Raw genomic sequence first — 15,101 nt, forward strand, 5'->3', positions numbered from 1 at the left:
ATTGACAACCTGGATGCATGTAGTTTCTTTTGATTTGTTAATTAAACGAAAGAAAATTCCTGATAAAAGTAAAGGGCAAAATTAAAAAAAAAAAAATCAGTGCTTCCCGGTGGTGTTGCAACTAGTAAAATTGGTCAAGGTAAAATTGGTTATTTTACGTATTTTGCCGTAATCATACGGACCCCCGTAAAATTGATATTTTGCCTGTTTTACGTAACTTACTTATTTTACATAAATTACGTGTTTTACCTCTTTTACCGGTATTTTATGTATTTTACTGATATCTTACATATTTTACGAAGCCTTGCAATTTTCAGAGCACAAAAGCGCAAAGAGACTGGCAAAAAAAAGATTGAAGATGATTTTGTTTTGTGTATAGCTGTGTTCTCCGGTTTAAAAGGCGGTCTGTCTGACTTAGGTCTCTTGCTATCAGAACGATAAAGTGCATTATAGTATAGGTAATTATAATTTTAAAATGGTGAAATTTTAGCTGAAATAAAATTATATTAGTTCTAAGAAATGCTAAAGACAGAAAGGGCTAAAAGCAGGATTGACGTATGACAAACACGAAAAAAATTAAATAGCCGAGAAAGATAAGGGTAATGTCAGCCAGCGGACAAAAGAGAATCGAAAATGATAGAGGCATATCTTTCGTCAGCGACTTCCGCCCAGCCGTCTTCAGTGCTAAAAAAAGGAAAACTAATCTTTTGAATTAACTCTAACTGAGAAGAAGAAAGACTAAATGAAACAACCAAGCCAGAATAAATGAAAGACTATTCACCAATTAGATTGGGCAAGAATTATCTGCTTAATTATTGACTTAGCTTGTCTACTGGCCTAATTTTCATTAAAAGTGGTCAGATGATGATAATTTAAACTGAACTTTTTTTTATTTGAATCCTTTAATTTTAAGTTAAAGTAAATTGGGTTTAGAGGTATATATCCAGTATCTCTGTTTAAAGTAAACTCTCTATTTGTGTTTTTTTTTTAAATTTCAATTACCTCCTAAAAGGATGTGGAAGCCATTTACTTTAAATATAGAAGTTGCCTCATCAAAACGAACTGCATGATCTGGATTTTTAACAATATGAAGGGCGAAAGCAGAATCAATATCCGTATTTTTATTTTAGATTTAACGTCTCAAAGAAATCTTGTATTCATGCCGTCTTTTCCCCGGGAGCCGGCGTTGACCCCCCCCCACGAGAATATCCCCACGGAATACCCTCCCCCCTCCTCGGAAAATCCCTTTTACTTTACCCTTGGATAATTCCAGGATTTTCATTAAAAGGGAAATTGGAATTTCTAGTCTCCTGTTTAAGTCAGAGGCAATCGTATTGCATTACCTAAAGTAAAGGTAAAGACCCATAAGGGGTCAAGTTAATATTTGTTCATTAATTTTTTTCCCAGATGCACTTCATGTGGAAGGGGTGGTCGAATAAGCTTCAGAGGGGACTCAGTCAATTGGAAATCGAAAGTTCCAGTGCCTTTTTCTAAGATTCAGCATACTTTTCAACCAATTGCTACCGAATGAGTTGTTATTGACTACAGTGTCTAAAAGAAATTGTTATTCTAGTTTAACGGCCCTTGTGTTTCAGAAGTTGTTTTGAAAGAATCTTCAGATAAATACAGAATTAGCTCTAAGGGAGAGACGATGGGAGGGTGGAGGTGGAAATTGATATATAAGTAGAGATGACCCTATAACTCCGACCGGGAGTCCATATATGGGCATAGAACCACGTGGTTTATGGTTTTTGTCAGTGAGTATTTGAAAAACAGGAATTTTCTCACATTGATGTAGTGTTTGTGGTTGTGATTGTTTGATTGATTGTTTGTTTTATTGTGTGTTTGTTGGTCGGTTTGTTGGTTGGATTGTGTGAGTGTGGGTTTGTTGGTTGGTTGGAATGTTGGATGGAAGGTTGATTGGAGGATTGGTTGAAAGGATGAGTGAAAGAATGGACGAATGAGTGGATAGAGGAACGGATGAATGATTGAACGGATGGATGGATGGATGGATGGATGGATGGATGGATTGATGGATGGATGGATGGATGGATGGATGGATGGATGGATGGATGAATGGATGAATGAATAAAGGGATGAATGAATGAATGAATTAATGAATGAATGAATGAATGAAAGAATGAGACGATGATTGAAGCGAGGATTGGATGGAAGGATGGAGGGAGGGAGGGAGGGTTGGCGTGTTGGAGGGTGGGGGTGATTGTGGTAGACATGGAGGGAGGGATGAATAAAGGGAGAGATGGATGGATAGATGGATAGATGGTTGGATGGTTCTTTCAATTATTTCAGTGAGAATAGTTAAAGACAATTTAAAAGATGATTCAAAAGATGATTTAAGAAAAGGATTTGAGGGTGAAACTCTCTGGTAGTTATAATACACAAGTTCCATTTGAACAGTGTTGTGAGGTCCCCTACCACAACCCCAAAGGGTTCCGACCCCCCCCACCCCAACCCCGAAGGAAGCCCCCGGTCCTCAAAGGTTCTCCGGGCTCCCACCCAGACCCCCAAAGGCCCTCCCCCGGTCTTCAAAGTTCCCCCGGGCTCCCAAAGGGCCCCCCGGACCTTCAAAGGCCCTCACCCGGTCCCCAAAGGTCCACCGGACCCCCAAAGGCCCTCCCCCGGTCCTGAAAAGTCCCCCAGGCTCCCAAAGGGCCCCCGGACCCCCGAAGTCCCTCCCCGGGCCCCCAAAGGCCCTCCCCCGGCCCCCACAGGTCCCCCGGGCTCCCAAAGGACCACCCAGCCTTCAAGGGCCCCCGGATCCCCAAACGCCCTCCCAGGTCCCCAACGAGCCCCATCCCCATATTGTTAATACTTTTTTGTGCATTTGAGACACAGAAGGGTCCACACATTTCAAAAGACTTTATTATATCTTTTCAGAACAAGTTTTTTTCTTAATGTCCTTCATAAACCAATTTTACAACTTGAAGTGGTTAACTTTTTCACCACAGCTTTACTTTACGACTTTTTTCCACACCCAAACATCAAGCAATACTTTTCAAAAGGCTTTATTATATTTTTTCAGAACAAGTTTTTTCTTAATGTCCTTCATAAACCAATTTTACAAGTTGAAGTAGTTATCTTTTTCACCACAACTTTATTTTACGACTTTTTGCACACCTCAAGATCAAGCAATACTTTTCAAAAGACATTTCAGAGCAAGTTTTTTCTTAATATCCTTCATAAACCAATTTTACAAGTTGAAGTAGTTATCATTTTCACCACAACTTTATTTTACGACTTTTTGCACACCTCAAGATCAAGCAATACTTTTCAAAAGACATTTCAGAGCAAGTTTTTTCTTAATATCCTTCATAAACCAATTTTACAACTTGAAGTAGTTATCTTTTTCACCACAACTTTACTTTACAACTTTTTGCACACCTCAAGATCAAGCAAAACTCTTCAAAAGACATTTCAGAACAAGTCCCTTTCCTAATGTCCCTTCTAAACCCATTTTACAAGTTGAAGCATCCATCCTTTTCACACACAACTTTACTTTACAGCTATTTGAATGCCCCAACACCAAGCAATACCTTTCAAAAGGCATTTCAGAGCAACTTCTTTTCTTAATATCCCTTCTAAACCTATTTTCCAACTTGAAGTACCCATCCTTTTCACCCACAACTATACATTACAGATTTTTGAATGCCTCAACACCAAGCAATACTTTTCAAAAGGCATTTCAGAGCAACTTCTTTTCTTTATGTGCCTTCTAAACCAATTTTACAAGTTGAAGTACTCATCTTTTCCACCACAACTTTACTTTACAGCTTTTTGGATACCTCAACACCAAGAAATACTTTTCAAAAGACATTTCAGAGCAAGTTCCTTTCTTAATGTCCCTTCTAAACCCATTTTCCAACTTGAAGTAGCCATCCTTTTCACCCACAACTTTACTTTACAGCTTTTTGGATACCACATCACCAAGAAATACTTTTCAAAGACCATTTCAGAACAAGTTATTTTCTTAATGTCCTTCCTAAACCAATTTTCTAACATGAAGTACCCATCCTTTTCACCCACAACTTTACTTTACAGATTTTTGAATGCCTCAACACCAAGCAATACTTTTCAAAAGGCATTTCATAGCAACTTCTTTTCTTTATGTGCCTTCTAAACCAATTTTACAAGTTGAAGTACTCATCTTTTCCACCACAACTTCACCTTACAGCTTTTTGGATACCTCAACACCAAGAAATACTTTTCAAAGACCATTTCAGAGCAAGTTACTTTCTTAATGTCCCTCCTAAACCCATTTTCCAACTTGAAGTACTTATCTTTTTCACTCACAACTATACTTTACAGCTTTTTGGATACCTCAACATCAAGAAATACTTTTCAAAGACCATTTCAGAACAAGTTATTTTCTTAATGTCCTTCCTAAACCAATTTTACAAGTTGAAGTACTCATCTTTTCCACCACAACTTTACTTTAAAGCTTTTTGAATGCCTCAACACCAAGCAGTACTTTTCAAAAGCATTTCAGAACAAGTTCTTTTCTTAATATCCCTCCTAAACCCATTTTACAACTTGAAGTAGTTATCTTTTTCACCACAACTTTACGACTTTTTGCACACCCCAACATCAAGCAATACTTTCTAAAAGGCTTTATTATATCTTTTCAGTACAAGTTCTTTTCTTAATATCCCTCCTAAACCCATTTTACAACTTGAAGTAGTTATCCTTTTCACCACAACTTTACTTTACGACTTTTTGCACACCCCAACATCAAGCAATACTTTCCAAAAGGCTTTATTATATCTTTTAAGTACAAGTTCTTTTCTTAATATCCTTCTTAAACCAATTTTACAACTTGAAGTACCCATCCCTTTCCCCACAACTTTACTTAACGACTTTTTACACACCCCAACATCAAGCATTACTTTTCAAAGGCATTTAAGAACAAGTTCTTTTCTCAATGGCCTTCCTAAACCAATTTCATAAGTTGAAGTAGTTATCTTTTTCACCACAACTTTACTTTACGACTTTTTTGCATACCCTAACATCAAGCAATACTTTTCAACGGCTTTATTATATCTTTTCAGAGCAAGTTCTTTACGTAATGTCCTTCCTAAACCAATTTTACAAGTTGAAGTACTTATCTTTTCCCCCACAACTTTACTATAAGGCTTTTTGAATTACCCAATATCAAGCAATACTTTTCAAAGGCATTTCAGAACAAGTTTTTTTCTTAAGGTCCTACCTAAACCCCATTTTACAAGTTGAAGTACTTATCTTTTCCCCACAACTTTACTTTACGACTTTTTTGCACACCCAAACATCAAGCAATACTTTCCAAAGGCTATATTATATCTTTTCAGTACAAGTTCTTTTCTTAATATCCTTCTTAAACCAATTTTACAAATTCTAAGTTTTTCCATAGTAGATAGAAAAAGCTATATCATAGTTGCGAATATTTTCTCGGGAGATAAGCAGTTCTATTTCAATTTTAAATTTTATCAATGAAGTTAAGAAAAGTTAAAGTTCTATTCTGAATTTTCTCAATGAAAAAGAAATTAGTTATTAATCAATTCTATTTTTTCCAAATAATATAAAAATTTTTCACTTCGGATCAAATTTTTCTCAAAGAGCTTTTTGAATGCTCCATCACCAGGCAATAAACCAACAAATATAAAAATCTCTAAAAAAAACAAACAAAGGAAAGTTGGGTCAGTTGAGAAAAATGAAACAACAAAAACAAAAAAATGCAGATATTATACCTGCCTACAAACAAGAGGTATTTAGATTGGAAGACACAGAAGAAGAACAAGATAAAAGAAACAAAAAAAACAATTAAAAACTAAAAACCAATAAAACCACCACCAAAAAAAAACAAAAAAAAACAAAATTTAAAAATGGTGCAAACAGATCCCCGTAGGGAAAAGATGCTAATATAGAGTTACTTCAGTAATTTACAGTTTTTTTTATTTTTCCTCAGTTACTCTGGTGTCCTCACTGAAGTAACTCTATATTAGCATCTTTTCCCTACTTGGATCAGTTTGCGCCGAGTGTACATTTTTTTTTTTTTTTTGGTTGTGGTTTTATTGGTTTTTAGTTTTATCTTGTTTTTTTGTTTTTTTTATCTTGTTCTTCTCGTGTGTCTTTTGTACTGAAAACGCCTTGTTGTCATACAGGCGAAACATCCGCGTTGTTTTGTTTCTGTTGTTTTCTTTTCTCTTCACTGGCCACAGTCTCGTTTGTTTGTTTTTTTTAGAGATTTTTCTCTTTGTTGGTTTTTTGTCATGGCTGGCCAGTTCGGCTTAAGATCTTTCATTCACCAAGCAATACCTTTCAAAAGGCATTTCAGAACAAGTTCTTTTCTTAGTGACCGTCCTAAACCCATTTTACAAATTGAAGTACCCATCCTTTTCACCCAAAACTTTACTTTACAGCTTTTTGAATGCTCCAACACCAAGCAATATCTTTCAAAAGGCATTTCAGAGCAATATCTTTTCTTAATGTCCCTTCTAAACCCATTTTCCACCCTGAAGTATCCCATCCTTTTCACCCACAACTTTATTTTACATCTTTTTGGATACCTCAACACCAAGAAATACTTTTCAAAGGGCATTTCAGAGCAAGTTCCTTTCTTAAAGTCTCTCTTAAACCCATTTTACAAGTTGAAGCATCCATCCTTTTCACTCACAACTTTACTTTATAGCTTTTTGGATAAATAAAAACCAAGAAATACAATTCAAAAGGCATTTCAGAACCAATTCCTTTCTTAATGCCCCTCCTAAACCTATTTTCCAACTTGAAGTACCAATCCTTTTCACCCAAAACTTTACATTAATAGTTTTTGGATACCTCAACACCAATCAACACATTTCAAAAGGCATTTAGGAACAACTTCTTTACCCATTTTACAAGTTGAAGCACCCATCATTTTCACACAGAACTTTACTTTATAGTTTTTCGGATGCCTCTACACCAAGAAATACCATTCAAAAGGCATTTCAGAGCAACTTCTTTTCTTAATGTCCTTCCTAAACCAATTTTCTAACTTGAAGTACCCATCCTTTTCACCCACAACTTTACTTTACAGATTTTTGAATACCTCAACACCAAGCAATACTTTTCAAAAGGCATTTCGGAGCAAGTTCCTTTCTCAAAGTCACTCCTAAACCCATTTTACAAGTTTAAGTATCCATCCTTTTCACCCACAACTTTACTTTACAGCTTTTTGGTTCTTTTGAATGCGCCAAAACCATGTAATACTTTTCAACGACATTTCAGAACAAGTTCTTTTCTTAGTGTCCATCCTAAACCCATTTCACAAGTTGAAGTAGCCATCCCTTTCAACCAACACCAAGCAATACTTTTCAAAAGGCATTTCACAACAAGTTCCTTTCTTAATGTCCCTCCTAAACCCATTTTACAAGTTGGAGTACCCATCCTTTTCACCCACAACTTTACTTTACTGCTTTTTGAATGCTCCAATACCAAGCAATACTTCTCAAATGGCATTTCAGAACAAGCTATTTTCTTAATGTCCTTCCTAGACCCATTTTACAAGTTGAAGTTCCCAGCCTTTTCACCCGCAACTATACTTTAAAGCTCTTGAATGCCGCAACACCAAGCAATACTTTTCGAAAGATATTTCAGAACAAGGTCTTTTCTTAATGTCCCTCCTAAACCCATTTTACAAGTTGAAGTACTCATCCTTTTCACCCACAACTTTACTTTACAGCTTTTTTGAATGCTCCAACACCAAGCAATACTTCTCAAATGGCATTTCAGAACAAGCTATTTTCTTAATGTCCTTCCTAAACCCATTTTACAAGTTGAAGTTCCCAGCCTTTTCACCCGCAACTATACTTTAAAGCTCTTGAATGCCGCAACACCAAGCAATACTTTTCTAAAGGCATTTCAGAACCAGTTCTTTTCTTAATGTCCCTCCTAAACCCATTTTACAAGTTGAAGTATCCAACTTTTTCACCCAGAACTATACTTCACAGCTTTTTAAATGCCCACAACACCAAGCAATACTTTTCAAAAGGCATTTCAGAGCAAGTTCTTTTCTTAATGTCCCTCCTAAACCCATTTTACAAGTTGAGGTAGCCATCCTTTTCCTCACAACTTTACTTTACAACTTTTGTGCACGTCACAATATCATGCAAGTTTCCACTTCAGTTGAGATTTTTTTTGTGCACGCCACAATATCATGCAAGTTTCCCCTTCAGTTCAGATTTTTCTCAAAGATATGAAAAAATTTAAAATACTGTTCCAAATTTTTCATAGAAGATAGAAAGTTCAAGTTATCTTCTGAATTTTATTAAAGAACTTACAGTTCAATTCTAATTTCTCCAAAGAAAATAAAAATCTTCCACTTCAGTTCTTAATTTCAACAGAGCACAGGGTAACTGTATTGTCCATTTGAAAAATTCCCTCAGAAAAAAATTATGCATACTTAATAGTCGAGAACATTTACCTGGACGGAACAAAGGTCTGATTCAATTTTAAATTTTATCGTCATCGGAAAGACTAATTAATACTATAAGCATCACCCAAAAGTCCAAGTCCGTTCTTATCCTTACCAGGAAGTGGAAAAAATTTAAAATGCTGTTCAAAGTTTTTCATAGAAGATAGAAAGTTCAAGTTATCTTTTGAATTTTATTAAAGAACTTACAGTTCAATTCTAATTTCTCCAAAGAAAATAAAAATCTTCCACTTCAGTTCTTAATTTCACAAAGACACAAGGAAATTTAAAGTTCTATTTGAAATTTCTCAATGAAGTGAAGAAAAGTTCAAGCTCTCTTCTGAATTTTCTCCAATGAAAAAGAAATTAGTTATTCATCAATTATTTTTTTCATAATAATATAAAAAGGCTCCACTTCAGTTCAGATTTTTCTCCAAAGACATACGTTTTAAATTCTCCTCCAAATTTTTTGTAGAAAATAGAAAAAATGACACATTGATCGTGAATATTTCACTATGAAGATAAGGAGCTAATTTTCACATTTATGTGAAGAAAAGTTCAAGTTCTTTTCCTAGCTAACCATATGAAAAGAAATAAGTAACAGATCAATTCTATTTTCAAGAAAAAATTAAAAATTTCCACTTCAGTTCAGATTTTTCTCAAAGACATGGAAAAATTTAAATTACTGTTCTAAATTTTTCATAGAAGATAGAAAAAGTTATACGCTGATCATGAAAAGTTAACTCAAGTCTGAATTTTATTAAAGAACTTACTGTTCAATTCTAATTTCTCCAGAGAAAAAAAAAATCTTCCACTTCAGTTCTTAATTTCACAAAGACACAAAGAAGTTTAAAGTTTTCTTCTGAATTTTCTTAGAGAAAAGAAAAAAGTTATAGTTCAATTCTAATTTTTTTCAAAGAAAATAAAAAATCTCCATCTTTTTAATAAACATTCTAAGCGCTTAACATGCTAACGTTTCCTAAGATAATAGAAATATAACAAAGCAATGCATAAAATATTTTTTATTGAAGTAACAACATGTAGTAACAACATAAAAATACAAAGTCGACCTGGGGGCATTTTCCGGTGAGTATGGCTAGGTTAGGTTAGACTAGATTAAGTTAGGTTAGATTAAGTCAGGTTAGGTAAGTTAGGTTAGCTAAGTTAGGTTAGCTAGTAAACATCTCTCCATGTTTAAGTTAGGTTAGTTTAGCTAAGTTAGGTTGGGTTAGCTAGTAAACATCTCTCCATGTTTAAGTTAGGTTAGATTAAGTTATGTTAGGCTAGGTTAAGTTAGGTTAGCCTACATACGCGCGCGTACGTAGGCTAACCTAACCTAACCTAGCCTAACATAACTTAATCTAACCTAACCTAACTTAAACATGGAGAGATGTTTACTAGCTAACCCAACCTAACTTAGCTAACCTAACCTAACTTAAACATGGAGAGATGTTTACTAGCTAACCTAACTTAGCTAACCTAACCTAACTTACCTAACCTGACTTAATCTAACCTAACTTAATCTAGTCTAACCTAACCTAACCATACTCACCGGAAAATGCCCCCAGGTCGACTTTGTATTTTTATGTTGTTACTACATGTTGTTACTTCAATAAAAAATATTCTATGCATTGCTTTGTTATATTTCTATAATCTTAGGAAACGTTAGCATGTTAAGCGCTTAGAATGTATATTAAAAAGATGGAGATTTTTTTATTTTCCTTGAAAAAAATTAGAATTGAACTATAACTTTTTTGTTTTCTCTAAGAAAATTCAGAAGAGAACTTTAAATTTCTTTGTGTCTTTGTGAAATTAAGAACTGAAGTGGAAGATTTTTATTTTTCTCTGGATAAAATAAAATTGAACTGTAAGTTCTTTAATAAAATTCATACTTGAACGAACTTTTCATGATCAACGTATAACTTTTTCTATCTTCTATGAAAAATTTAGAACAGTAATTTTAAATTTTTCCATGTCTTTGAGAAAAATCTGAACTGAAGTGGAAAATTTTAATTTTTTCTTGAAAATAGAATTGATCTGTAACTTATTTCTTTTCATATGGTTAGTTAGGAAAAGAACTTAAACTTTTCTTCACATAAATATGAAAATTAGCTCCTTATCATCAAGGTGAAATATTCACGATCAATGTGTAACTTGTTCTAGCTTCTAAAAAAAATTTGGAGGAGAATTTAAAATTTATGCCTTTGAGGAAATATCCGAACTGAAGTGGATTTATATTATTAGGAAAAATAAAATTGATCAAAAATTATTTTCTTTTTCATTGAGAACATTCAGAAGAGAGCTTGAACTTTTCTTCAATTCATTGAGAAATTTCAAATAAAACTTTAAATTTCCTTGTGTGTTTGTGAAATTAAAAACTGAAGTGAAAGATTTTTATTTTCTTTGGAGAAATTAGAATTGAGCTGTAAGTTCTTTAATAAAATTCAAAAGATAACTTGAACTTTCTATCTTCTATGAAAAATTTGGAGCAGTATTTTAAATTTTTTCATCTCTCTGAGAAAAATCTGAACTGAAGTGGAATCTTGCATGATCACTAGAACTTGAATTTTTCTTCACTTTGTTGAGAAAATTTAAAATTGAAGTATAAATTTTTATCTTCCGGGAAAATATTCACAACTATGGTATAGCTTTTTCTATCTTCTACGGAAAAATTTCAAATAGAACTTTAAACGTGTCTTGTGAAATTAAGAACTGAATTGGAGATTTTTATTTTTGGAGAGAATTGAACTGTAAGTTCTTTAATAAATTCAGAAGATAACTTGAAATTTCTATCTTCTATGAAAAATTTGGAACAGTATTTAAATTTTTCATATCTTTGAGAAAATCTGAACTGAAGGAAACTTGCATGATATTGTGACGTGCACAAAAGTTGTAAAGTAAAGTTGTGGTGAAAAGGATGGCTACCTCAACTTGTAAAATGGGTTTAGGAGGGACATTAAGAAAAGAACTTGCTCTGAAATGCCTTTTGAAAAGTATTGCTTGATGTTGTGGGCATTCAAAAAGCTGTGAAGTATAGTTCTGGGTGAAAAGTTGGGTACTTCAACTTGTAAAATGGGTTTAGAGGGACATTAAGAAAGACCTTGTTCTGAAATGTCTTTCGAAAGTATTGCTTGGTGTTGTGGCATTCAAGAGCTTTAAAGTATAGTTGCGGTGAAAAGGCTGTCAACTTGTAAATGGTCTAGAAGGACATTAAGAAAATAGCTTGTTCTGAAATGCCATTTGAGAAGTATTGCTTGGTGTTGGAGCATTCAAAAAAGCTGTATAGTATAGTTATGGTGAAAAAGATGGGTACTTCAACTTGTAAAATGGGTTTAGGAGGGACATTAAGAAAGGAACTTGTTGTGAAATGCCTTTTGAAAAGTATTGCTTGGTGTTGGGTGTAAGGGATGGCTACTTCAACTTGTAAAATGGGTTTAGGACGGTCACTAAGAAAAGAACTTGTTCTAAAATGTCTTTGAAAAGTATTGCATGGTATTGGCGCATTCAAAAGAACCAAAAAGCTGTAAAGTAAAGTTGTGGGTGAAAAGGATGGATGCTTAAACTTGTAAAATGGGTTTAGGAGTGACTTTGAGAAAGGAACTTGCTCTGAAATGCCTTTTGAAAAGTATTGCTTGGTGTTGAGGCATTCAAAAATCTGTAAAGTAAAGTTGTGGGTGAAAAGGATGGGTACTTCAAGTTAGAAAATTGGTTTAGGAAGGACATTAAGAAAAGAAGTTGCTCTGAAATGCCTTTTGAATGGTATTTCTTGGTGTAGAGGCATCCAAAAAGCTGTAAAGTAAAGTTGTGGGTGAAAAGGATGGATGCTTCAACTTGTAAAATTGGTTTAGGAGGGACATTAAGAAAGGAACTTGCTCTGAAATGCCTTTTGAAAAGTATTGCTTGGTGTTGAGGTATCCAAAAAGTTGTAAAGTAAAGTTGTGGGTGAAAAGGATTGGTACTTCAAGTTGGAAAATGGGTTTAGGAGGGGCATTAAGAAAGGAATTGGTTCTGAAATGCCTTTTGAATGGTATTTCTTGGTGTTGAGTCATCCAAAAAGCTGTAAAGTAAAGTTGTGAGTGAAAAGGATGGATGCTTCAACTTGTAAAATTTGATTAGGAGGGACTTTAAGAAATGAACTTGCTCTGAAATGCCTTTCGAAAAGTATTGCTTGGTGTTGAGATATCCAAAAAGCTGTAAAGTAAAGTTGTGGGTGAAAAGGATGGGATACTTCAGGGTGGAAAATGGGTTTAGAAGGGACATTAAGAAAAATATTGCTCTGAAATGCCTTTTGAAACGTATTGCTTGGTGTTGGAGCATTCAAAAAGCTGTAAAGTAAAGTTTTGGGGGAAAAGGATGGGTACTTCAATTTGTAAAATGGGTTTAGGACGGTCACTAAGAAAAGAACTTGTTCTGAAATGCCTTTTGAAAGGTATTGCTTGGTGATGGAGCATTCAAAAAGCTCTTTGAGAAAAATTTGATCCGAAGTGAAAAATTTTTATATTATTTGGAAAAAATAGAATTGATTAATAACTAATTTCTTTTTCATTGAGAAAATTCAGAATAGAACTTTAACTTTTCTTAACTTCATTGATAAAATTTAAAATTGAAATAGAACTGCTTATCTCCCGAGAAAATATTCGCAACTATGATATAGCTTTTTCTATCTACTATGGAAAAACTTAGAATTTGTAAAATTGGTTTAAGAAGGATATTAAGAAAAGAACTTGTACTGAAAAGATATAATATAGCCTTTGGAAAGTATTGCTTGATGTTTGGGTGTGCAAAAAAGTCGTAAAGTAAAGTTGTGGGGAAAAGATAAGTACTTCAACTTGTAAAATGGGGTTTAGGTAGGACCTTAAGAAAAAAACTTGTTCTGAAATGCCTTTGAAAAGTATTGCTTGATATTGGGTAATTCAAAAAGCCTTATAGTAAAGTTGTGGGATATAAGTACTTATAGTAAAGATAAGTACTTCAAGTTGTAAAATTGGTTTAGGAAGGACATTACGTAAAGAAATTGCTCTGAAAAGATATAATAAAGCCGTTGAAAAGTATTGCTTGATGTTAGGGTATGCAAAAAAGTCGTAAAGTAAAGTTGTGGTGAAAAAGATAGCTACTTCAACTTATAAAATTGGTTTAGGAAGGACATTGAGAAAAGAACTTGTTCTTAAATGCCTTTGAAAAGTAATGCTTGATGTTGGGGTGTGTAAAAAGTCGTTAAGTAAAGTTGTGGGGAAAGGGATGGGTACTTCAACTTGTAAAATTGGTTTAAGAAGGATATTAAGAAAAGAACTTGTACTGAAAAGATATAATAAAGCCTTTTGGAAAGTATTGCTTGATGTTGGGGTGTGCAAAAAGTCGTAAAGTAAAGTTGTGGTGAAAAAGATAACTACTTCAAGTTGTAAAATGGGTTTAGGAGGGATATTAAGAAAAGAACTTGTACTGAAAAGATATAATAAAGCCTTTTGGAAAGTATTGCTTGATGTTGGGGTGTGCAAAAAGTCGTAAAGTTGTGGTGAAAAAAATAACTACTTCAAGTTGTAAAATGGGTTTAGGAGGGATATTAAGAAAAGAACTTGTTCTGAAATGCTTTCGAAAAGTACTGCTTGGTGTTGAGGCATTCAAAAAGCTGTGAAGTAAAGTTGTGGTGGAAAAGATGAGTACTTCAACTTGTAAAATTGGTTTAGGAAGGACATTAAGAAAATAACTTGTTCTGAAATGGTCTTTGAAAAGTATTTCTTGGTGTTGAGGTATCCAAAAAGCTGTAAAGTATAGTTGTGAGTGAAAAAGATAAGTACTTCAAGTTGGAAAATGGGTTTAGGAGGGACATTAAGAAAGTAACTTGCTCTGAAATGGTCTTTGAAAAGTATTTCTTGGTGTTGAGGTATCCAAAAAGCTGTAAGGTGAAGTTGTGGTGGAAAAGATGAGTACTTCAACTTGTAAAATTGGTTTAGAAGGCACATAAAGAAAAGAAGTTGCTCTGAAATGCCTTTTGAAAAGTATTGCTTGGTGTTGAGGCATTCAAAAATCTGTAAAGTAAAGTTGTGGGTGAAAAGGATGGGTACTTCATGTTAGAAAATTGGTTTAGGAAGGACATTAAGAAAATAACTTGTTCTGAAATGGTCTTTGAAAAGTATTTCTTGGTGGTGTGGTATCCAAAAAGCTGTAAAGTAAAGTTGTGGGTGAAAAGGATGGCTACTTCAAGTTGGAAAATGGGTTTAGAAGGGACATTAAGAAAGGAACTTGCTCTGAAATGTCTTTTGAAGAGTATTTCTTGGTGTTGAGGTATCCAAAAAGCTGTAAAGTAAAGTTGTGGTGGAAAAGATGAGTACTTCAACTTGTAAAATTGGTTTAGAAGGCACATAAAGAAAAGAAGTTGCTCTGAAATGCCTTTTGAAAAGTATTTCTTGGTGTTGAGGCATTCAAAAATCTGTAATGTATAGTTGTGGGTGAAAAGGATGGGTACTTCAAGTTGGAAAATAGGTTTAGAAGGGATATTAAGAAAAGAAGTTGCTCTGAAATACCTTTTGAAAGGTATTGCTTGGTGCTGGGACATTCAAAAAGCTGTAAAGTAAAGTTGTGTGTGAAAAGGATGGATGCTTCAACTTGTAAAATGGGTTTAGAAGGGACGTTAGGAAAGGGACTTGTTCTGAAATGTCTTTTG

Source organism: Artemia sp. Qi Xiang Cuo, chromosome 19, assembly GCF_049724085.1.
Source record: "Artemia sp. Qi Xiang Cuo chromosome 19, ASM4972408v1, whole genome shotgun sequence".
Taxonomy (NCBI): domain Eukaryota; kingdom Metazoa; phylum Arthropoda; class Branchiopoda; order Anostraca; family Artemiidae; genus Artemia; species Artemia sp. Qi Xiang Cuo.